Source organism: Chiloscyllium punctatum, chromosome 21 (assembly GCF_047496795.1).
Source record: "Chiloscyllium punctatum isolate Juve2018m chromosome 21, sChiPun1.3, whole genome shotgun sequence".
Classification (NCBI taxonomy): Eukaryota; Metazoa; Chordata; class Chondrichthyes; order Orectolobiformes; family Hemiscylliidae; genus Chiloscyllium; species Chiloscyllium punctatum.
In genome coordinates this window covers 69,369,798-69,392,187 of record NC_092759.1, presented here as the reverse complement: position 1 = coordinate 69,392,187, position 22,390 = coordinate 69,369,798, and the positions used below count along the sequence as shown (strand labels likewise).

Genomic DNA, 22,390 nt, shown 5'->3' with positions numbered 1-22,390 from the left:
AGAGAGGGAGAAGGAGGGAGGGTGAAGGAGAGAGGGGAGAACGAGAGGGGGAAGGAGAGAGGGGGAAGTTGGGAGGGTGAAGGAGAAGGTAAAGGAGAGAAGGGAGAAGGAGATAGCGGCGTAGGAGAGAAGAGGAAAGGAGAGATGTGAAGGAAGAGGAAGGAGAGAGGGGAGAAGGAGAGAGGGGGGAAGGAGAGTGGGGAAGGAACGGGGGAGAGACGGGCGAAGGAGAGGGGGGAAGTAGAGAGGGAAGGAAGGGGGAAGGAGAGAGGGGAAAAGGAGAGAGGGGAAGGAGAGAGGGGAGGAGAGACGGTAAAGAAGGGAGATGGAGGGGAGGAAGGTGAGAGGGGAGAAGGAGAGAGGGAAAAGAATGGGGAAGGAGAGAGGCGAGAAGGAGAAGGGGAAGGAGAGAGGGGGGAAGTAGCGAGGGGAAGGAAAGGGGAACGAGAGAGTGGAGAAGGAGAGAGGGGGAAGGAGAGAGGGGACCATGGAGAGGGGGGAAGGAGGGTTGGAAGAAGAGAGGGAGAAGGAGGGAGTGGGAAGGAGACAGGGTGAAGGAGAGAGGGGGATGTCGGGAGGGTGAAGGAGAGGGTAAAGGAGAGAGGGGAGGAGATGGTGGATGGAAGAGAGGGGAGGAGAGGGGGGAAGGAGAGATGGGAAGAAAGGGGAAGGAGAGAGGGAGAAGGAGAGACGGGAAGGAGAGAGGGGAGGAGAGATGGGAAGGAAGGGAGAAGGAGGGAAGGAGAGAGGGGAGAAGGAGAGAGGGTAAGGAATGAGGAAGGGGGAGAGAGATGAGTAGGAGAAGGGGAAGGAGAGAGGGGAGAAGGAGCAAGGGGAAGGAAGGAGGAACGAGAAAATGGAGAAGGAGAGAGGGGGTAAGGAGAGAGGTAAAGGAAGGGGGAAGCAGGGAGGGTGAGAAGGAGAGGGGGAAGGAGGGGGAAGGAGAAAGGGGGAGAATGAGAGAGGGGAACGACGTGGGTAGGAGAGAGGGCAGAAGGAGGGGGAAGGAAGGGGGAAGGAGAGAGGGGGAGAACGAAAGAGGGGAGAAGGAGAGGAGGAGGAGGGGGGGAGAAGGAGAGAGGGGAGAAGGTGAGAATAGGAACGGGGAAGGAAAGAGGGGAGAAGGAGAGAGGGGAGAAGGAGAAAGGGGAAGGAGAGAGGGGACAAGGAGAGTGGGGAGAAAGGGGTGGAAGGGAGAGGGGGGACGGATAGAGGGGGAAAGGCGAGAGTGGGAAAGAGGGTGGAAGGATAGAGGGGGAAGGAGAGAGTGGGGAAGGGGGAGCATGAGAGAGGGAAGGGGGAAGGAGCGAATGGAGAAGGAGAGATGGTGAAATGAGAGAATGGGTGAAGGAGGGGGGAGGAGAGAGGGGTCGGGGAAGGAGAGGGGAAAGGAGAGAGTGGAGAAGGAGAGAGAGAAAGAAACAGGGAAGGAAAGAAGGGGTGGGGGGAAGGAAGGGGGCAGGAGGGAGGGGAAGGAAGTGGAAAGGAGCGAGGGGAGAAGGAGAGAGTTTAGAACGGGGGGGGGAGGAAAGAGGTGTGAAGGAGAGAGGGGGAGGAAGGGGACGGGGAGAGAGGAGAAGGAGAGAGTGGAAGGAAGGGGAGGAGAGAGGGGAGAAGGAGACAGGGGAAGGAGAGAAGGGAGAAGGAGAGTGGGGAGAAGGAGGGGGGAGGAAGGGGGAAGGAGAGGGGAGAAGGAGAGGGGGGAAGTAGAGAGGGAAGGAGATAGGGGAGAAGGAGAAAGGAGAGAAGGAGTGGGGAGAAGGAGAGAGGGGAGCAGGAGAGAGTGGAAGGAAGGGGGAAGGAGAGAGGGGCGGATAGGGGGCAAGGAGAGAGGGGCAGACAGAGCGAGGGGAAGGAAGGGGGAACGTGAGAGTGGAGAAGGAGAGGGGGGAAGGAGGGGGATGGGGAGAGGGGGAGGTTAGGGAGAAGGAGAGTGGGGAGAAGGAGAGATGGGAAAGAAGGGGGAAGGAGAGAACGGAGAAGGAGAGCGGGGGGCAAGTAGAGAGGAAAGGAAGGGGGAAGGAGAGAGGGGAGAAGTTGAGAGGGCGGAAGGAGGGGGGATGGAGAGGTGGTGAAGGAGACAGGGTAAGGAACGGGGAAGGAGAAAAGGGAGAAAGAGAGAGGGGAGAAGGAGAGAGGGGGGAAGGAAGCGGGAAGGAGAGAGGAGAGAAGGAGAGAGGGGAAGGAAGGGGAAAGGAGAGCGGGGAGAAGGAGAGAGAGGGAAGTAGAGAGGGAAAGAAGGGGTAAGGAGGGAGGGGAGAAGGAGTGAGGGGAGATGGAGAGGGGGAACGGAGGGGGGAAGAAGAGAGGGAGAAGGAGGGAGGGGGAAGCAGAGGGGAAAGGAGAGAGGGGAGAAGGAGAGAGGGGTGAAGGAGAGAAGGAGAGAGTGGAGAAGGAGAGGGGGAAGTAGGGAGGGGGAAGGAAAGGGGAAAGGAGAGAGGGAAGAAGGAGAGATGGGAAAGGAAGGCATAGGAGAGAGGGGAGAAGGAGATAGGGGGAAAGTAGAGAGGGAAGGAAGGAGGAAGGAGATAGGGGAGAAGTTGAGGGGGAGAAGGGGAGGAGGTGAAGTAGAGGCGGTGAAGGAGACAGGGTAAGGAATGGGGCAGGGGAGAGGAGAGAAGGAGAGAGGGGAAGGAATGTGGAGGGTGGCAGAAAGCGGGAAGGAGAGAGGGGAGAAGGAGAGAGAGGAAGGACTGGGGAAGCAGAGAGGGGAGAAGGAGAGGGGGAAAGAAGGGGGAAGGAGAGAGGGGAGAATGAGAGGGGGAAGGAAGTGGGTAGGAGAGAGGGGAGAAGAGGGGGGAAGGAATGGGGAAAGAGAAGGGGAGAACAAAACAGGGGAGAAGGAGAGAGGGGAGGAGAGAGGGGAGATGGAGAGGGGCGAAGGAGTGGGGGAAGGAGAGAGGGGAGAAGGAGAAAGGGGAAGGAGAGAGGGGACAAGGAGAGCGGGGAGAAAGAGAGTGGGGATGGAGAGGGGGACGGATAGAGGGGGAAAGGCGAGAGTGGGAAGTAGGGTGGAAGGATAGAGGGGGGAAGGAGAGAGTTGGGAAGGGGGAAGAAGAGAGGGGAAGGCGTGAAGGAGTGATGGAGAAGGAGAGATGGGGAAAGGAGAGAGGGATGGGGAAGGAGAGGGGAAAGGAGAGAGTGGAGAAGGAGAGAGGTAAAGAAACAGGGAAGGAAAGGGGGGAAGGGGGGAAGGAATGGGCGAGGAGAGAGGGGAAGGAAGTGGGAAGGAGCGAGGGGAGAAGGAGAGAGGTTAGAACGAGGGGGGGAAGGAAAGAGGGGTGAAGGAGAGAGGGGAAGGAAGAGGGCAGGGGAGAAGGAGAGGGGGAGAAGTAGCGAGGGGAAGGAAAAAGGGGAGAAGGAGAGAGGGGAAGAAAGGGGTGAGGAGAGAGGGGAGAAGGAGAGAGTGGACGGAGAGTGGGGAGAAGGAGAGGAGGAGGAAGGGGAAGGAGAGGGGATAAGGAGAGAGGGAGTAGAGGGGGGGGAAGGACAGAGGTGAGAAGGAGAGAGGGGAAGGAAGGGGGAGGAGAGAGGGAAAAGAGAGAGGGGAGAAGGAGAGTGGGGAGAAGGAGAGTGGGAGGAAGGGGGAAGGAGAGAGGGGAGAAGGAGAGAGGGGGAAGGAAGGGGGAAGGAGAGAGGGGAGAAGGAGAGAGGGGAAGGAAGTGGGAAGGAGATAGGGGAGAAGGAGAGAGGGGGGAAGGAGAGGGGAGAAGGAGAGGGGGAAGGAAGGGGCAAGGAGAGAGGGGAGAAGGAGAGAGGGGGAAGGAAGGGGGAAGGAGAGAGGGGAGGAGAGAGGGGAAGGAAGGGGGAAGGAGATAGGGGAGAAGGAAAGAGGGGGGAAGGAGAGGCGGTGAAGGAGACAGGGTAAGGAATGGGGAAGGAGAGAGGGGAGAAGGAGAGAGGGGAAGGAATGGGGAAGGAGAGAGGGGAGAAGGAAAGAGGGGAAGGAAGGGGGAAGGAGATTGGGGAGAAGGAGAGGGGGTGAAGTAGAGAGGGAAGGAAGGGGGAAGGAGAGAGCAGAGAAGGAGAGGGGAGAAGGAGAGAGGGGAGGGAATGGGGAAGGAGTGAGGGGAAGGAAGGGGGAACGTGAGAGTGGAGAAGGAGAGAGGGGGGAAGGAAGGGTAAGGAGAGTGGGGAAGGAAGGGTGATGGAGAGTGGGGAGAAGGAGAGATGGGAAAGAAGGGGGAAGGAGAGACGGGAGAAGGAGAGAGGGGAGAAGGAGAGCGGGGGAGGTAGAGGCGGTGAAGGAGACAGGGTAAGGAATGGGGAAGGAGAGAGGGGAGAAGGAGAGAGGGGAAGGAATGAGGAAAGGTGAGAGGGGAGAAGGAAGGGGGAAGGAGCGGGGAGAAGGAGTGGGGGGAAGGAAGCAGCAAGGAGAAAGTGGAGAAGGAGAGAGGGGAAGGAAGGGGGAAGGAGAGAGGGGAGAAGGAGAGAGGGGAGACAGGGAGGGGGAAAGGAGGGGGAAGGAGAGAGGGGAGAAGGAGAGAGGGGTGAAGGAGAGAAGTGAGGAGAGAGGGGAGAAGGAGAGGGGGAAAGGAGAGTTGGGAAGGAAGGTGTAGGAGAGAGGGGAGAAGGAGAGAGGGGGAAAGTAGAGAGGGGAGGAAGGGGGAAGGAGATAGGAGAGAAGGAGAGATGGGAAGGAAATGGGAAACTACAATGTATCTGGAAATGGAGTCATCTAGTTACAAGGATGCGAATTGCAAAGCAGTTTATTGGATGAATGTCCTGTTCCTTCACACAATGCAACATCTGACATTATCGACTATTCCATTCCTCTTCACAGGTGTGTGTTAATATCTCTTCTGTAGTAGTGAGGTGTTTCCATTGTCCTGTTCCTGGAGGGTGTCCTTGCTGGTGCCTCTCTGTCTGACCCACTCCTTTGTGTGACTTTAGTATTGCTGGGTTGTGAAACTGTCCTTAGGGCTTTGAGATAACTGTGGTGTTGTGTCATGTCCATGGGAGCAGAAATCCTAATCCCTTGTATGTGTGCTGTCTGATTCGGCTTTGAGCTGCTGGGGAATTCTGGGTGTTCTGGGTACAGTTTGGCCAATTTTGCTTTTGTGGGCCTATCGTGGGTTGGCAAATCTTTTCCCACACTGATTTGTCCTGACCCGAAATTTATCCAACTATTGGTGATTACTGATTTGTATTGACCCCAAATTTTTCCAAGTGTGGATGGTTATGGATTTGTACTGACACAAAATTTTTCTAATGTTGTGGGTTACTGATTTGCACTGTACAGAAATGTTTTACAATGTCAGTGCTTACTGATTTGTGCTGACCTGCAATTTTTACACTTTTTGGTGGTTACAGATTTGTACAGGCCCGAAATGTTTCTAAGTGTCAGATATTACTGATTTGCACTGCCCCAAAGTTTTTCGAAGTGTCAGTGTTTCCTGATTTGCCATAACCAGAAATGTCCCCATGTGTCAGTGGTTACTGATTTATACTGACCCGAACATTTTCTCAGTGTTGGTGGTTACTGATTTGTACTGACCCCAAATTTTGCTAAGCGTGGATGGTTACTGATTTGCACTGTCCCAAAATTATTTAAAACATCAGTGCTTACCAATTTGTACTGACCCGTAATTTTTCCACCTGTCGGTGGTTAATGATTTGTACTGACCCAATATTACTCTCAGTGTCGCTGCTTACTGATTTATACTGACTTGAAATTCACCCAACCCTCAGTGGTTACTGGTTTACACTGACCCCAAATTTTTCTAAGTGTCGGTGATGAATCATCTGTACTGCCCCAAATATTTTCCAAATGTCGGTGTTTACTGATTTGCACTGACTCAAAATCTTTCTTAGTGTCAGTGGTTACTGATTTGTACTATCTTGAAATTTTTCAAACTGCCACTGGTTCCTGTTTTGGCGCTGACCCGAAATGTTTCCAACTGTCCGTGGTTACTGATGGAAACTGACTGGAAATTTTTCAAAGTCTCGGTGGTTACTGATGTGTACTGACTCAAAATTTTTCAGAGTCAGATCTTACTGATTTGTACTGACCCCATTTTTTCCACCTGTCGTTGGTTACTGATTTGTACAGAGCAGAAATTTTTCAAACTGTTGTTTGTAACTGATTTGTACGGACCTGAATTTTCTCTAAGTGTCAGTGGTTACTGATTTGCACTAACCCAGCATTTTCTCAGAGTCAGTGGTTTCTGAGTTGTACTGACCGGAAAATTTTCCAACTGTCAGTGGTTACTGATTTGCGCACACATGAAATTTTTCCAACTGTCGGTGGTTCGCGATTTGTACTGACCCCAAACTTTTGTAAGTGTCAGTGATTACTGGTTTGCACTGCCCTGAGGTTTGTCGAAGCGTCAGTATTTCCTGATTTGCACTGACCAGATTTTTTTCCATGTATCAGTGGTTACTGATTTCTACTGACCCAAACATTTTCTAAGTGTGGATGGTGACTGATTTGCACTGACCCAAATTCTTTTGAAATGTCAGTGCTCACCACTTTTTTGTGGTTACTAATTTATACTCACCCAATATATTTCAAAGTGTCAGGGCTTACTGATTTGAACTGACCATAAATTTTTCAAACTGTCAATGGTTACTGATTTTTACTGACGAGAAATTTTCCAAAATGTTAGTGCTTACTGATTTGAACTGACCATCAGTTTTACTAAGTGTGGATGGTTACTGATTTGTACCGACCTGAATTCTTTTGAAATCTCAGTGTTTATCGATTTGTACTGACCCACAATTTTTCTAACCATCTGTGGTTACTGATGTGCACTGACGCTAAATTTTTTGAACTGTCAGTGATTCTTGATTTCTACTGACATGAAATTATTCTTTGTGTCGGTGGTTACTGATTTGGACCGACCAGAATGTTTTCCATGTATCAGTAGTTACTGATTTGTACTGACCCCAAATTATTCTCAGTTTTGGTGGCTACTGACTTCTACTGACCCAAAAGTTTTCAAACTGTCACTGGTTCCTCATTTGTACTGACTTGACATTTATCAAACCGTGAGTGATTACTGATTTGCACTGCCATAAAGTTTATCGAAGTGTCAGTGTTTCGTGATTTGCACCGACCAGAATTTTTTTCCATGTACCAGTGTTTACTGATTTGGACTGACCCGAACATTTTCTCAGTGTCGGTGGTTACTGATTTTTACTGAGCACAAATTTTGCTAAGCGCGGATGGTGACTGATTTGCACTGTCCCAATTTTTAAAAAAATGTCAGTGCTTACCGATTTGTACTGACCCAAAAGTTGTCCACCTGTCAGTGGTTACTGATTTGTACTGATCCGAAAGTTTTCCACCTGTCAGTGTTACTGATTTGTACTGACCCCTATTATTCTCTGCGTTGGTGGTTACTGATTTTCACTGACTAGAAATTGTTTGAAGTGTCAGTGATTACTGATTTTAATTGACCCTAAATTTTCCAACTATCAGTGTTTCCTGATTTGCACCGACCAGAATTTTTTCCATGTATCAGTGGTTACTGACTTGTACTGTCCCCAAATTATTCTGTTTTGGTGGTTACTGATTTCTATTGACCTGAACCTTTTCTGAGTGTGGATGGTGTCTGATTTGCACTGTCGCAAATTCTTTTGAAATGTCAGTGCTCACCGATTTGTACTGATCCGTAATTTTTCCACATTTTGGTGATTACTGATTTGTACCCACCCAATATTTTACAGTGTCAGTGCTGACCCGAACATTTTCTCAGTGTCGGTTGTTACTGATTTTTACTGAGCACAAATTTTGCAAAGCGCGGATGGTTACTGATTCGTACTGACCCTAAATTTTCCCAACTGTCGGTGATTATTGATTTCTACTGACCTGAAATTATTCTTTGTGTCGGTGGTAACTGATTTGGACCGACCAGAATGTTTTCCATGTATCAGTAGTTACTGATTTGTACTGACCACAAATTATTCTCAGTTTTGGTGGTTACAGATTTCTACTGACACAAAGGTTTTCAAACTGTCACTGGTTCCTCATTTGTACTGACTTGACATTTTTCAAACCGTGAGTGATTACTGATTTGCACTACCATAAAGTTTGTCTAAGTGTCAGTGTTTCCTGATTTGCACCGACCAGAATTGTTTTCCATGTACCAGTGTTTACTGATTTGGACTGACACGAACATTTTCTCAGTGTCGGTGGTTACTGATTTTTACTGAGCACAAATTTTGCTAAGCGCGGATGGTGACTGATTTACACTGTCCCAATTTTTTAAAAAATGTCAGTGCTTACCGATTTGTAATGACCCGAAAGTTTTTCACCTGTCAGTGGTTACTGATTTGTACTGACCCCTATTATTCTCTGCGTTGGTGGTTACTGATTTTCACTGACTAGAAATTGTTTGAAGTGTCAGTGATTACTGATTTTAATTGACCCTAAATTTTTCCAACTATCAGTGTTTCCTGATTTGCACCGACCAGAATTTTTTTCCATGTATCAGTGGTTACTGATTTGTACTGACCCCAAATTATTCTCAGTTTTGGTGCTTACTAATTTCTACTGATCCGAATCTTTTCAAAGTGTGGATTGTCACTGATTTGCACTGTCCCAAATTGTTTTGAAATGCCAGTGCTCACCGATTTGAACTGACCTGTAATTTTTCCAAATGTCGGTGGTTACTGATTTGTAATGACCGGAAATTTTTCTTACGTTCCTGATTTGTACTGACTTGAAAATCTTCAAACTGTCAGTGGTTACTGATTTGCACTGCCCCAAAGTTTGTCCAAGTGTCAGTGTTTCGTGATTTGCACCGATCAGAATTTTTTCCATGTACCAGTGTTTACTGACTTGCACTGACCCGAACATTTTCTCAGTGTCGGTGGTTACTGATTTTTACTGAGCACAAGTTTTGCTAACCGCAGATGGTGACTGATTTGCACTGTCTCAAATTCTTTTGAATTGTCAGTGTTTACTTATTTGCACTGACCCAAACATTTTCTCAGTGTCGGTGGTTGCTGACTTGCACTCACCTAATATTTTTTGAAATGTTAGTGCTTACTGATTTGGACTGACCCTAAATATTTCCATCTGTCGGTGGTTACTGATTCATAACTGACCCTCAGTTTGTTGAAGTGTGGATGGTTACTGATTTGTACTGACCCGAAATCATTTGAAATGTCAGTGCTCACCAATTTGAACTGACCCGTAACTTCTCTGTCGATAGTTACTGATTTTCACTGACTAGAATTTTTTCAAAGTGGCCGTGGTTACTGAGTTGTACTGACTCAAACTTCATCCAACTGTCGGTAGTTACTGATTTGTAATGACCCAAAATTATTCGAAGTGTCAGTAGTTACCGATTGTCACTGACTAGAAATTTTTCAGTGTCTGATTTGTATTTACTCGAAATTCATCTAACTGTCGGTAGTTACTGATTTGCACTGATCCGGTTTCTTTCCAGATGTCTGCGGTTACTGATTTGTATTGAATCCAAACATTACTTAGTATGGGTGGTTACTGATTTGCACTGACCCGAATTTTTTCTTACTGTCACTGGTTCCTGGTTTGTACTGACTTGAAATTTTTCAAACTGTCAGTGGTTACTGATTTGCACTGCCCCAAAGTTTGTCGAAGTGTCAGTGTTTCGACCAGAATTTTTTTCCACGATTCACTGGTTACTGATTTGTACTGACCACAAATTTTTCTAAGTGTGGATGGTTACTGATTTGAACTGTTCCAAAAGGTTTTAAAATGTCACTGCTCACCGATTTGTATTGACTCGAAATTCATCCAACTGTCGGTGGTTACTGATTTAGAGTCGTAGAGTCATTGACACGTACAGTATGGAAACAAACCCTTCGGTCTAACGTGTCCATGCCGACCAGATATCCCAACCCAATCTAGTCCCACCTGCCAGCACCCGGCCCATATCCCTCCAAATCCTTCCTATTCATATACCCATCCAAATGCCTTTTAAATGTTGCAATTGTACCAGTCTCCACCACTTCCTCTGGCAGCTCATTCCATACACGTACCACCCTCTGTGTGAAAACTTTGTCCCTTCAGTCTTTTTTATATCTTTCCCCTCTCACCCTAAACCTGTGCCCTCTAGTTCTGGACTCACTCACCCCAGGGAAAAGACTTTGTCTATTTATCCTATCCACACTCCTCATAAGTTTGCAAACCTCTATCAGGTCACCCCCCTGCCTCTGACGGTCCAGGGAAAACAGCCCCAGCCTGTTCAGCCTCTCCATATAGCTCAAAACTTCCAAGCCTGGCAACATCTTTACGAATCTTTTCTGAACCCTTTCAAGTTTCACAACATCTTTCCGATAGGAAGGAGACCAGAATTGCACACCATATTCCAACAGTGGCCTGACCAACATAACCTCCCAACCCCTGTACTCAATACTCTGACCAATAAAGAAAAGCATACCAAATGCCTTCTTCACTATCCTATCTACCAGCGACTCCACTTTCAAGGAGCTATGAACCTGAACTCCAAGGTCTCTTTGTTCAGCAACACTCCCTCGAAACTTACCATTAAGTGTAGAAGTCCTGCTAAGATTTGTTTTCCCAAAGTGCAGCACCTCGCATTTATCTGAATTAAACTCCATCTGCCATTTCTCAACCCATTGGCCCATCTGATCCAGATCCTGTTGTACTCTGTGGTAACCGTCTTTGCTGTCCACTGCACCTCACATTTTGGTGTCATCCAAAAACCTACTAACTGTATCTGTTATGCTCGCATCATTTATGTAATTGACAAAAGTAGAGGGCCCAGCACCGATCCTTGTGGCACTCCACTGGTCACAGGCCTCCAGTATGAAAAGCACTCCTCCACCACCACCCTCTGTCTTCTGCCTTTGAGCCAGTTCTGTATCCAAATGGCTAGTTGTCCCTATATTCCATGAGATCTAACCTTGCTTACCAGTATCCCATAGGGAACCTTGTCGAGGGCCTTACTGAAGTTGATTTATATCACATCTACTGCTCTACCCTCATCAATCCTCTTTGTTATTTCTTGAAAAAACTCAATCAAGTTTGTGAGACATGATATCCCACACACAAAGCCATGTTGATTATCCCTAATAAGTCCTTGCCTTTCCAAATACATGCACACCCTGTCCCTCAAGACTCCCTCCAACAACCTGCCCACCACTGACTTCAGGCTCACTGGTCTATAGTTCCCTGGCTTGGCGTTACCGCCCTTCTTAAACAGTGGCACCACGTTTGCCAACCTCCAGTCTTCCGGCACCTCACCTGTGACTATCGATGATACAAATATCTCAGCAAGAGGCCCAGCAATCACTTCTCTCGCTTCCCACTGAGTTCTAGGGTACACCTGATCAGGTCCTGGGGATTTATCCATCTTTATGCGTTTCAAGACATCCAGCACTTCCTCCTCTGTAATATGTACATTTTGCAAGATGTCACCATCTATTTCATTACATTCTATATCTTCCATATCCTTTCACAAAGTAAATACTGATGCAAAATATACGTTTAGTATCTCCCCCATTTTCTGTGGCTTCACACAAAGGCCGCTTTGTTGATCTTTGAGAGGGCCTATTCTCTCCCTAGTTACCCTTTTGTCCTTAAAGCATTTGTAAATATCTTTTGGATTCTCCTTAATTCTATTTGCCAAAGCTACCTCATGTCCCCATTTTGCCTTCCTGATTTCCCTCTTAAGTTATACTCCTACTGCCTTTATACTCTTCTCAGGATTCACTCTATCGATCCTGTCTATACCCTACACATGCTTCCTTCTTTTTCTTAACCAAACCCTCAATTTCTTTAGTCATCCAGTATTCCATATACCTACCAGCCTTCCCTTTCACCCTGACAGGAATATACTTTCTCTGGATTCTTGTTATCTCATTTCTGAAGGCTTCCCATTTTCCACCCATCCCTTTACCTGCAAACATCTGCCCCCAATCAGCTTTTGAAAATTCTTGCCTAATACCGTCAAAATTGGTCTTTCTCCAATTTAGAACTTCAACTTTTAAATCTGGCCTACCCTTTTCCATCACTATTTTAAATCTGATAGAATTATGGTCGCTGGTCCCAAAGTGCTCCCCCACTGACACCTCAGTCACCTGCCCTGCTTTATTTCCCAAGAGCAGGTCAAGATTTGCACCTTCTCTAGTATGTACATCCACATACTGAATCAGAAAATTTTCTTGTGCACACTTAACAAATTCCTCTCCATCTAAACCCTTAACACTATGGCGGTCAAAACCTATGTTTGGAAAGTTAAAATCCCTAACCATAACCACCTTATTATTCTTACAGATAGCTGAGATCCCCTAACAAATTTGTTTCTCAATTCCCCTCTGACTATTAGGGTGTGTACAATACAATCCCATTAAAGTGATCATCCCTTTCTTATTTCTCAGTTTCTGTAGCATTTGTATCCTGGAACATTAAACTGCCAGTCCTGCCCATCTCTGAGCCATGTTTCTATAATTGCTATGATATCTCACAAATGTGAGGTGATGCATTTGGCAAGACTAATTCGAGCGCGAATTATACAATGAACAGAAGACCCTTGGGAAAAGTTGATGGGCAGAGAGATCTGGGAGTGCAGGACCATTGTACCCTGAAGGTTGCTGCACAGGTGGATAGAGTGGTCAAGAAGGCATATGATCTGCTTGCCATCATTGGATGGGGTATTGAGTATAAGTCATGCTAAAATTGTACAAGACATTGGTGCGGCCACATTTAGAGTACTGTGCACAGTTCTGGTCACCACATTCCCAAAAGGATGTGGACACTTTGGAGAGGGTACAGAGAAGGTTTACGAGGATGTTGCCTGGTATGGAAGGTGGCTTTTGCCCGAAACGTCGATTTCGCTGCTCGTTGGATGCTGCCTGAACTGCTGTGCTCTTCCAGCACCACTAATCCAGTATTTGGTTTCCAGTATCTGCAGTTATTGTTTTTACATGGTATGGAAGGTACTAGCTATGAAGAGCGGTTGAGTAAGTTATTTTTGTTTTCATTAGAAAAAGGGAGTTGAAGGGGGGCCGTGATTGAGGTTTACAAAATCATGAAGGGTGTTGACAGGGTGGATGGAGATAAGCTTTTTCCTAGGGTGAAGGACTCAATAACGAGAGGTCACACTTTCAAGGTGAGAGGTGGAACGTTTAAGGGGGATACACGTGGCAAGTACTTCACACAGAGTGTGGTGGGCACTTGGAACGTGTTGCCAGCAGAGGTAGTAGGGGCAGGCACGGTAGATACATTTAAGATTTGTCTGGACAGATGCATGAATAGGTGGGGAGCAGATGCATACAGATACTCAGGAATTGGGCGACAGGTTTAGACAGTACATTTGGATCAGCTCAGGCTTGGCGGGCAGAAGGGACTGTTCCTGAGCTGTACATTGTCTTTCTTTTTTTTCTTTAACACAGTCCAATATTCCTAACCATGCCCTGAGTTCATCTGCCTTCCATGTTCGGCCCCTTGCATTGGAATAAATGCAGTTTAATTTATTAGCCCTACCTTGTCCCTGCCTGCCCTGACTGTTTGACTCACTTCTGTACATAACTGTCCCAGTCTCAGATTGATCTCTTTCCTCACTATCTCCCTGGGTCCCACCACCCCCCCCCCCCCCACCTTATTAGTTTAAATCCTCCCGAGTAGCTCTAGCAAATCTCCCCGCCAGTATATTAGACCCCTTCCAATTTAGGTGTAATCCATCCTTCTTGTACAGGTCACGTCAACCCCGAAGGAGATTCCAATGATCCAAAAAAGTGAATACTTCTCCCATACACCAGTCCAACAACAGGAGAGAGGAGGAAAGGAGGGTGGGGGTGGTATGGGGGACTGGAGGGGGGGCAGGAGGGGGGAAATGAGAGGTGGGGAAGGAGGGGACGGGAAGGAGATGTGGGAAGGGAAGGGAGGGGAGGGAGAAGGGTGTAAGGAGATGGGGTAAGAGGGGGAAAGGAGGGGTGGATGAGTGGGGAAATGAGGGAGGGGAGGTAGTGGGGGAAGAAGACGTGGGGGAGGGAGGGAGGAAGGAAAGGGTGGTGGGGGAGGAGAGGGGTGAAGGAGAGGGGGAGGAGTGGGGTGAATGAACGGGGGAATGAGAGGGAGGAGAGGGGTGAATGAGCAGGGGAATGAGGGAGAGGCGAAGGGTAGGAGAGGGTGGGGAGGAGAGGGGAGAGGAGAGGGGGAAAGGAGACGATGGAAGGAGAGGGGGAATGAGGGGAGGTGGGGGGAGGGTGAGGTGGAGAAGTGGGGAACGGCAATGAGATGTGGGAAGGTAGGGGAGAGGAAGGTGAGGGGTGGAAGCAGAAGGTGGTAGGAGGGGAAGGAGGGAGGAGGAGGGGTGGAGGAGATGGGGAAATGAGGGAGGGGGAGGAAGGAGAGGAGGGGGAGTATGCAGGGTGAAGGAGAGATTGGGGAAGGAGATAGGGGAGGAGAGGGGAAGGAGAGGAGGAGATGGGGAGGGGGAAAGAGAAGGGAAAGGGGAAGGGGGAAGAAGAGGGTGAAGGGAGAAGGTGAGGTGGGGGAAGGAGAGTTGGGGAAGAGGGGGAGGATAGGTGGAAGGAGAGGGGCGAAGGGGGAATGAGAGGGGGAAGGGGAAGGAGAAGGGTGGAAGGGTGGAAGGAGAGGTGGGTAAGGAGAGGGGACAAGGAGCATGGAGGAGAGTAGTGGGAAGGGGGAGTAGGGTTGAAAGGAGAGTAGGGAAAAGGGGAGGGGAAAAGGAATTGAGAAGGAGATTGGGTTGAAGGAGAGGGGGAGGAGAGAGGGAGGAAGGAGGGTGGGGAGTAGAGGGTGTGAGGAGATGGCGGAAGAGAGGGTGGAAGGAGAGTTAGGAGAGGAGGGTGGGAGGAGGAGGGAGGAGAGGGGAGGGGTGTGAAGGGGCAAAGAGAGGAAGGAGGGGGTGCAGTGTGTAGGAAGGAGGGGGAAAGAATTGGGGTGGAAGGAGAGGGGGAAGTGGTGAATGACAGGGGAAGGGGGTGAAGGAGAGGGGGTTTTGAGGGGGAGGAGAGGGTGGGAGGAGAGGGCAGAGTGGGAGGGAAGCGATTGGCAGGGAAGGAGAGGCGGAAAAGTAAGGGAGTTGGATGGGAGTAGCAGAGAGAGAAGAGTGGGGGGATGGAGGGGGGAGAGGAGAGGGGAGGAAGTAGAGGTTTGGATGGAGAGGGATGGAAGGGGTGACGGAGAGGCTGGTAGGGGGGAGGGGAATGAAGAAGGGAGGGGAATGAAGTGGGGAAGGAGAGGGCAGAAGGAGAGGAGGGGGAAGGAGGGGAGGGGAAGGAGAGGACAGAGGTGGGGAAGGAGAAGGGGAATGGGAATTGGGGAAGGAGAGGGGGGAAGGGGCAAGTGGAGGGGAAGGCGAGTGCTAGGGAAGGAGAGTGGAAGGGAAGGAGAGGGGGAAGGCAAGGGTGATGGAGGATAAAACAGAGGGAAGAGTGGAGGAAGGAATGGGGAGGAGAGGCAGGTGAGAAAGAAGAGGGAGAGAAGGGGTGTAGAAAAGAGCGAGAGAAACATAGAAACGCCCCTCCATCCTCCCTCTCTGTCCTCCCTCTGTCTTCCCTACCCCCCTTGTTCCTGCCTCCCCCCCACCCCTTTCTGGTGAAGGGACACAGTGAGCACGTCTCACTGCATAGCAAGATCCCAGGCACCCACAATCCTCCCACCCCCCGAGACAAAGATTTACGTAAACCTCCCCCCAATCAAGTTTTCACCCCCCGAATGTTGTTGCCCCCCCAATTATATTCCTGACCACAATTCCTAATACCCCAATGATCAGTCTCTCTCCCCTCCTTGTGGGAGCGGTTGATTTCCAGCCCATCCCCATTTATTTACCTTTCCAATCCACACCCCCACCAGATATTGGGCCCTTCCCCAATTTTCTGCTCCGCCTACATTTACTGCCTCATTCCCCTGTAACTCCCCTACCTTTGGCTAAATTGTGACCCCACCCACAATTTCCCACCCCTCCTGGAATATTACAGCCCCACCACTTTCACCTCTTTCCCCAATCTAATTGCCCCTCTCCCCTGTGCTGCTTAATTTACCCCCTACCCCACACAGTCCCCTCTGTCCATACTACCCCCATCTCTGTATAAAAGCCCCCTCTGTGTCTCCATTGTGTACAATCCCCGCACCCCTCGCCGGGTCCCAGGTCCTGGGCTGGAGTGGGTGGGGGTCACGGGGAGTGTGTGCAGACACTCACAGGCCATTCAACTTCATGCACAGCAAGATCCCAGTCCCCAGGCTTCCCACTGCCGCACCCCTCACTGAGAAAGGGGATTTATCTCCCCCCACCCACCCCCACAGTTTGGACAACAGGAGACCCAGGGAACAGCAAGATCCCACATGTGCAGCCCCACCAAATGTTACTGAGTCCAAATCTCCCTCAGAGAGGAACGGGGGTGTGGACTTCCCCAGTTTCCTCATTCCCCCTCCCCCCACCTTCCCCCACCTCCAACCTTCCAGCTCAGCCCCGCCCCCATGACCTGTCCCACCTGTCAATTTTCCTTCCCACTAATCCGCTCCACCCTCCTGTGACTGCTGATTCCTCCTCCTCGCCGCCAGAGGGCGCCGCTCTGCCTCTCCTCACGGCCCTGGTCTGAGTCACCCCTTGCCTCCTCCCGCTTCCTCCTTGTCAATCCTTCCCCTGTGCGGGCGGCCATCCTGGGGTGACGTCACCGCGCAACCCCTTGCGACTTTGCGTCACTCAGGTGATTGTGACGCTGTCAGTGAGTGAGAGTACCCTGAGTGTAACCATCTGTAACACAGTCTGAGACCCATCAGCTCAATCCCAGCTTTTACAGATGGAATGTCCATGAGAAAGTGCAACAGTCGCGGGATGTCCCTCAGACCATTGTCAGGGAAGAGGGGAATCTGTTCACAATTTCATGGTCATTTGTACAAATAACAGACTGGTATAACAGACCCGTGTAATAACTGGGTGTCCGTCTGTGAAATGGATTGATGATGATGGAGAGTAGTTGTGTAGGTGGAATAAACTTGCAGTGCAGCTTGCTCAGCACCACAGCCACAAACATCCCCTGTCTCCACCACCGACACTCAGTAGCAGCAGTGTGTACCATAGACAAGATGGTCTGTAGAAATTCCCCAAGGTTCCTTCCAGAGCAGCTTCCAGACCCACGGCACTGACCCACGGCACTATCATGTTGAATGCTGAACACAGCAGATACACGGGAACACCACCAGGTGACAATTCCACATCAAGCCACTCCCCACCCTGGCTTGGAAAAACATCTCAGTCCCACAAGTGCCATTGGTTGGAAATCCTGGAACTCCCTCCCTTACATCATTGTGGGTTTATCTGCCCCAAATAAATGGCAGGAGTTCAAGGCAATAACTCACCGTCACCTTCACCAGAGCAATTATATCTGAGCAATCCATGGTGACCCAGCGGCAATGACCCAAACACATTAATGAATCACAAAATAAAGCTCAGTATTTGGGACCCGTGTGCTCCAGTGCTGAGCTTCTGAATAAATTGGGTCGGTATTCGAGAAAATTAAAAGGTGGTTTCATTGGAATGTCTCAGATTGTGAAGAGGCTTGAGAGGGGAGACGCTGAGAAATTAATCTTGTCGGTCTGGGAATCTGAAACACGATAACACAGTCTCAGGAAAAGCTCAGCAGATCAGGCAGCATCTATGCAGAGAAATCAGCGTTAATGTTACAGCATCCGCAGTTCATTCGGGTTTGATTGCCACCCTCTCAGGGTAAGGGGCAGGTTAATTGGGACTGAGATGAGGAGACAGCGCTTCACTCTAAGGCCTCTTAGTCTTTAATATTCTCTCTCCCTGAGGATTGTGGATTCGCCCTGACTGAGTGCACTTCAGATTGGAATAGCCAGATTGCCAGTGTCACAGGGAGTCACGGGATATGGGGAGTGGATAGGAATCAGGATTTGAAATCTGAAGCCAGCTCTGATTGGATTGACTGCCAGAACAGACTGAACAGTTTAAACAGGCTGTATAGTCCATTTCCTGCTCACATTTCCTGAGTTCTTAAATGTTTAATGAAGCAATTCCCAATCCCTTTTGGATTTGGTTCAGAACTGAAGGCTTCTGATTCAATTAGATGAAATTCCCTATAGTGTGGAAACAGGCCCTTTAGCCCAACCAGTCCACACCGACCCTCCGAAGAGTAACCCACCCTCTGACCCATTTCCCTCTGACTAATCAGTATGGACAATTTAGCAATGCCAATTCACCTAACCTGCACATTTTTGGACTGTGGAAGGAAGCCGGAGCAACCGGAAGAAACCCACACAAACATGGGTAGAATGTGCAAACTCCACTGAGTTCACCACTGAGCCACCTTGCCGCCCAAATTCTGGTTCTGTCAGACCTGCTGAGCTTCCCCAGCCATTTCTTGTTTGGATTTCAGCCCCAATCCAGTTGGTGATGATCACGGCCTTGTTAAGTTTGTTTGGGAATGAGGATGGTATTGCTAGTCGGGTGATGGTGGTGTAGTGGTGAGCATAGCTTCCTTCCAAGCAGTTGATCCGGGTTCGATTCCCGGCCATCGCAGTGTTGTGGTTTCTAAATGGGTGAGTTATGCTGTGTTGCACTAAATGCGAGAATTGGGTTGGACAATGATATTTCGGAGATTTGTAGTTGGGCACCCCTAAATTGGGCGTGGGCATCAGTCAGTATGAGGATTGGTTTAAGGCAACACTGAGTGGAGAACTTGTTCAGGACATCAGTAATTGGGGGAAATGGTGCTAAGCAACACTGAATTGGAGAGTTGGTTTGGAGGATCAGTGAATGAAAGCCCTGGTGCAGGGTGCCGATAACTTCGAGAATTGGAGCAAAGGGGAGAACACAGGCAGTGAATCATTAAATAGGACAAATGTGGCAAAGGATTAGTGGTCCAGGTTCAATACAGTGTACCACGAAATGGGGGAGTTGGTGCAATTCACCACTAAATGGGAGATATGTGTAGGATCGGTAATTTGGAGATATGATGCAGGGATCGCAGGATTGGAGAATTCTGGCAGGGAACTACTAAATGGCAGAATTGTTGCAGGGAAATACTGAATGGAAGAACTGGTGCACAGTGGAGCTAAATTAGAGAATGGGTGCATGGCACCAAGAAATGGGAGAATTCGAGTAGCGCACCCTTAAATGGTAGAATCAGCTAGGACATCCGTAAGTGGGATAATTAGTACAAGGTCTGAGCAAATGGGAGATTCGGTGCACATTGGAAAATGGAGTGAGTGCCAATATATGAGAAAAGTGCAGCACAGCATGTCTAAATTGTGGAACAAAGGCCATGGAATCAATAAAAAGAAGAAATGTTGCAAGCATCGGTAAATTGGAGATTCAGTTCTGAGCATCACTCAATGAAAAAAAACAGCAGGTCATCCATACGTGGAAGATGTGTATCAGGGAACAGCTAAACGATGCAGGGAAACAATAATTGGAGAATTCATGTAGGTGCCGTTAAATTCTAAGTGAGAGGACTGGGGCAGGATAACCTCAATGGGTGAGTTGGTGAAATTCCTGAATTAGTGCAGGATTGCTAAATGGGAGATTTGGTGCAGGGAAGCAGAGCACTAATTATACCTTTAGAGACGTATAGCACGGAAACAGACCCTTCGATCCAACTTGACAATGTCTAAATTTAAGAATTCTGTCAGCTGTCCACGAAATTGGAGAATCATTGGAAGGAACTAGTAAATGGAAACAATTGGGAAAGAGCTTATCGAAATGTGAGAGTTTGCAACAGGGCATCAGGTAATGGGCGAATTAGTGCAGTTTAACACTAAATGGGTGAGTTATGCTGTGTTGCACTAAATGGGGGAATTGGGGCAGGATAATACATTTTAGTGTATTGAGAGTAGAGTACCCCTAAATTGGGAGAGGGCACCAGTCAGTATGAAGATTGGTGTAAGGCAACACTGAGTGGAGAACTTGTTCAGGGCATCAGTAATTGGGCTAAAGGTTGCTTCACAGCACTGAATTGGAGAATTGGTGTGGGGAATCAGTAAATGAAAGACCTGGTGCAGGGTGCTGATAACTTCGAGAATTGGAGCAAATGGGAGAACACGGGCAGTGAATCAGTAAATAGGGCAAATGTTGCAAAGGATTAGTGGTCGAGATTCAATAAAGGGCTCCACGCAATGCGGGAGTAGGTGCAGTTCACCACGAAAGGAAAGATATGTGTCGGATCGGTAATTTGGAGATATGATGCAGGGGTTGCAAGATTAGAGAATTCTGGCAGCGGACTATGAAATGGGAGAATTGTTGCCGGGAAATACTGAATGGAAGAACTGGTGCACAGTGGAGCTAAATTAGAGAATGGATGCATGGCACCAGGAAATGGGAGAATTAGAGTAGGGCACCCTTCAATGGTAGAATCAGCTAGGGCACCAGTAAATGGAAGAATTAGTACAGGGGTATGTGTAAATGGGAGATTTGGTGGGAATCAATAAATGGGAGATTCGGTGCACAGTGCCATTACATTGGAAAACTGGTGTGAGTGTCAATATATTAGAAAAATGGAGCAGAGCATGTCTAAATTGGGGAATAGGGGCCAGGGAATAAATCAAAAGAAAGATTGCAATCATCGGTAAATTGGAGATTCTGTTCAGTGCACCACGAAATGAAAACAATTCAGCAGTGCACTCGTACGTGGAAGAAGTGTTTCAGAGAACTACTAAATGGAAGGAATTGATGCAGGGCATCAGTAATTGGAGAATTCATGCAGGTCCCTTTAAATAGGTCAGATTAATACTCAATGGGAGAGTTGGTGCAGTTTCAGGATTTGTGCAGGATTGGTAAATGGGAGAATTGTTGCAGAGCAGCGGAGCCATAAATAGAGTCATACAATCATAGAGATGTACAACATGGAAACAGACACTGCAGCCCAACTTGTCTATGACTCAATTTTAGAATTCTGGCAGCGCTCCACGAAATTGGAGACTCATTGAAATACTAAATGGAAGAATTCAGCAGTGGGAGTAGGGCACCACTAAATTGGGTGAGGGCATCAGTCAGTATGAGGATTGGTGTAAGGCAGCACTGAGTGAAGAACCTGTTCAGGACGTCAGTAATTGGGGGAAATGGTGCTCAGCAACACTGAATTGGAGAATTGGTGCGGGCTATCAGTAAATAAGAGACCTGGTGCACAGTGGAGCTTAATTAGAGAATTGGTGCCTGACAACAGTGAATGGGAGAATTAGAGTAGCGCACCCTTAAATGGTAGAATCGGGCTCAGGCATCAGTAAATGGGAGATTTATTACAGGGATATGAGTAAATGGGAGATTTGGTGGAAGCAGTAAATGAGAAATCTGGTGCACAGTGCTATTACAGTGCAGGATGGGTGAGTTGGTGAAATTCCCAAATTAGTGCAGGATTGGTAAATGGGAGAATTGGTGCAGGGAAGTGGAGCCCTAATCTAATTGTCCCATTTCCTGGTGCCATGCGCACAATCTCTAATCGAGCTCCACTGTGCACCAGTTCTTCCGTTCATTATTTCTCTGTAACAATTCTCCCATTTAGTATTCCACTGCCAGAATTCTCTCATCTTGCGATCCCTGCATTATATCTCCAAATTACCGATCCTACAAATACCTTCCCTTTAGTGGTGACCTGCACCAATTCCCCCATTTCGTGTTACACTGTATTCAATCTGGACCACTAATCCTTTGCAACGTTTGTCCTATTTAGTGTTTCACTGCCCGTGTTCTCCCATTTGCTCCAGTTCTCGAAGTTATCAGTACCCTGCACCTTTTCCCCTAATTCCTGATGTCCTGAACAAGTTCTCCACTCAGTGCTGCCTTACAGTAATTGTCATACTGATTGATGCCCTCGCCAAATTTAGGGGTACCATAATCGAAATATCTCACAAGGTATTGTCCTGCCCGAATTAGTGCAACGCAGCATAACTCAGCCATTTTATGCTGAACTGCATTAATTCACCCATTATCTGATGCCCTGTTGCAAATTCTCACATTTCCATAAGCCCTTTCCCAATTTTTCCATTTAGTAGTTCCTTCCAATGATTCTCCAGTTTCGTGGAGAGCTGCCAGAATTCTTAAAATTAGGCGTGGATAAGTTGGATGGAAAGGTCTGTTTCCGTGATGTACATCTCTAAGGCTGTAATTGGTGCTCCGCTTCCCTGCACCAATTCTCCCGTTTACCAATCCTGCTCTAATTCGGGATTTCACCAACTCACCCATTGAGGTTATCCTGCCCCAGTCTTCCCACTTAGAGTTTAATGGCACCTACATGAATTCTCCAATTATTGTTGCCCTGCATCAATTCTTTACATTTAAATGTTCGCTGAAACACTTCTTCCACGGACGGGTGCCCTGCTGAATTGTTTTCATTGAGTGATGCACTGAACTGAACCTCCAATTTACTGATGCTTGCCATATTTCTTCTTTTTATTGCTTCCCAGCACCTATTCCCCAATTTAGACATGCTCTGCTCAAATTTTCCAATACAT

The 22,390-nt window shown here is 48.3% G+C and overlaps 1 non-coding gene across 1 annotated transcript; it reads left to right on the top strand.

The window, feature by feature from the left end:
- Positions 1-18,392: 18,392 nt before the first annotated feature.
- On the top strand, positions 18,393-18,464 carry trnag-ucc (transfer RNA glycine (anticodon UCC)). Its single transcript has one exon. It is a non-coding gene; the product is annotated as a tRNA-Gly (tRNA).
- Positions 18,465-22,390: the final 3,926 nt, after the last annotated feature.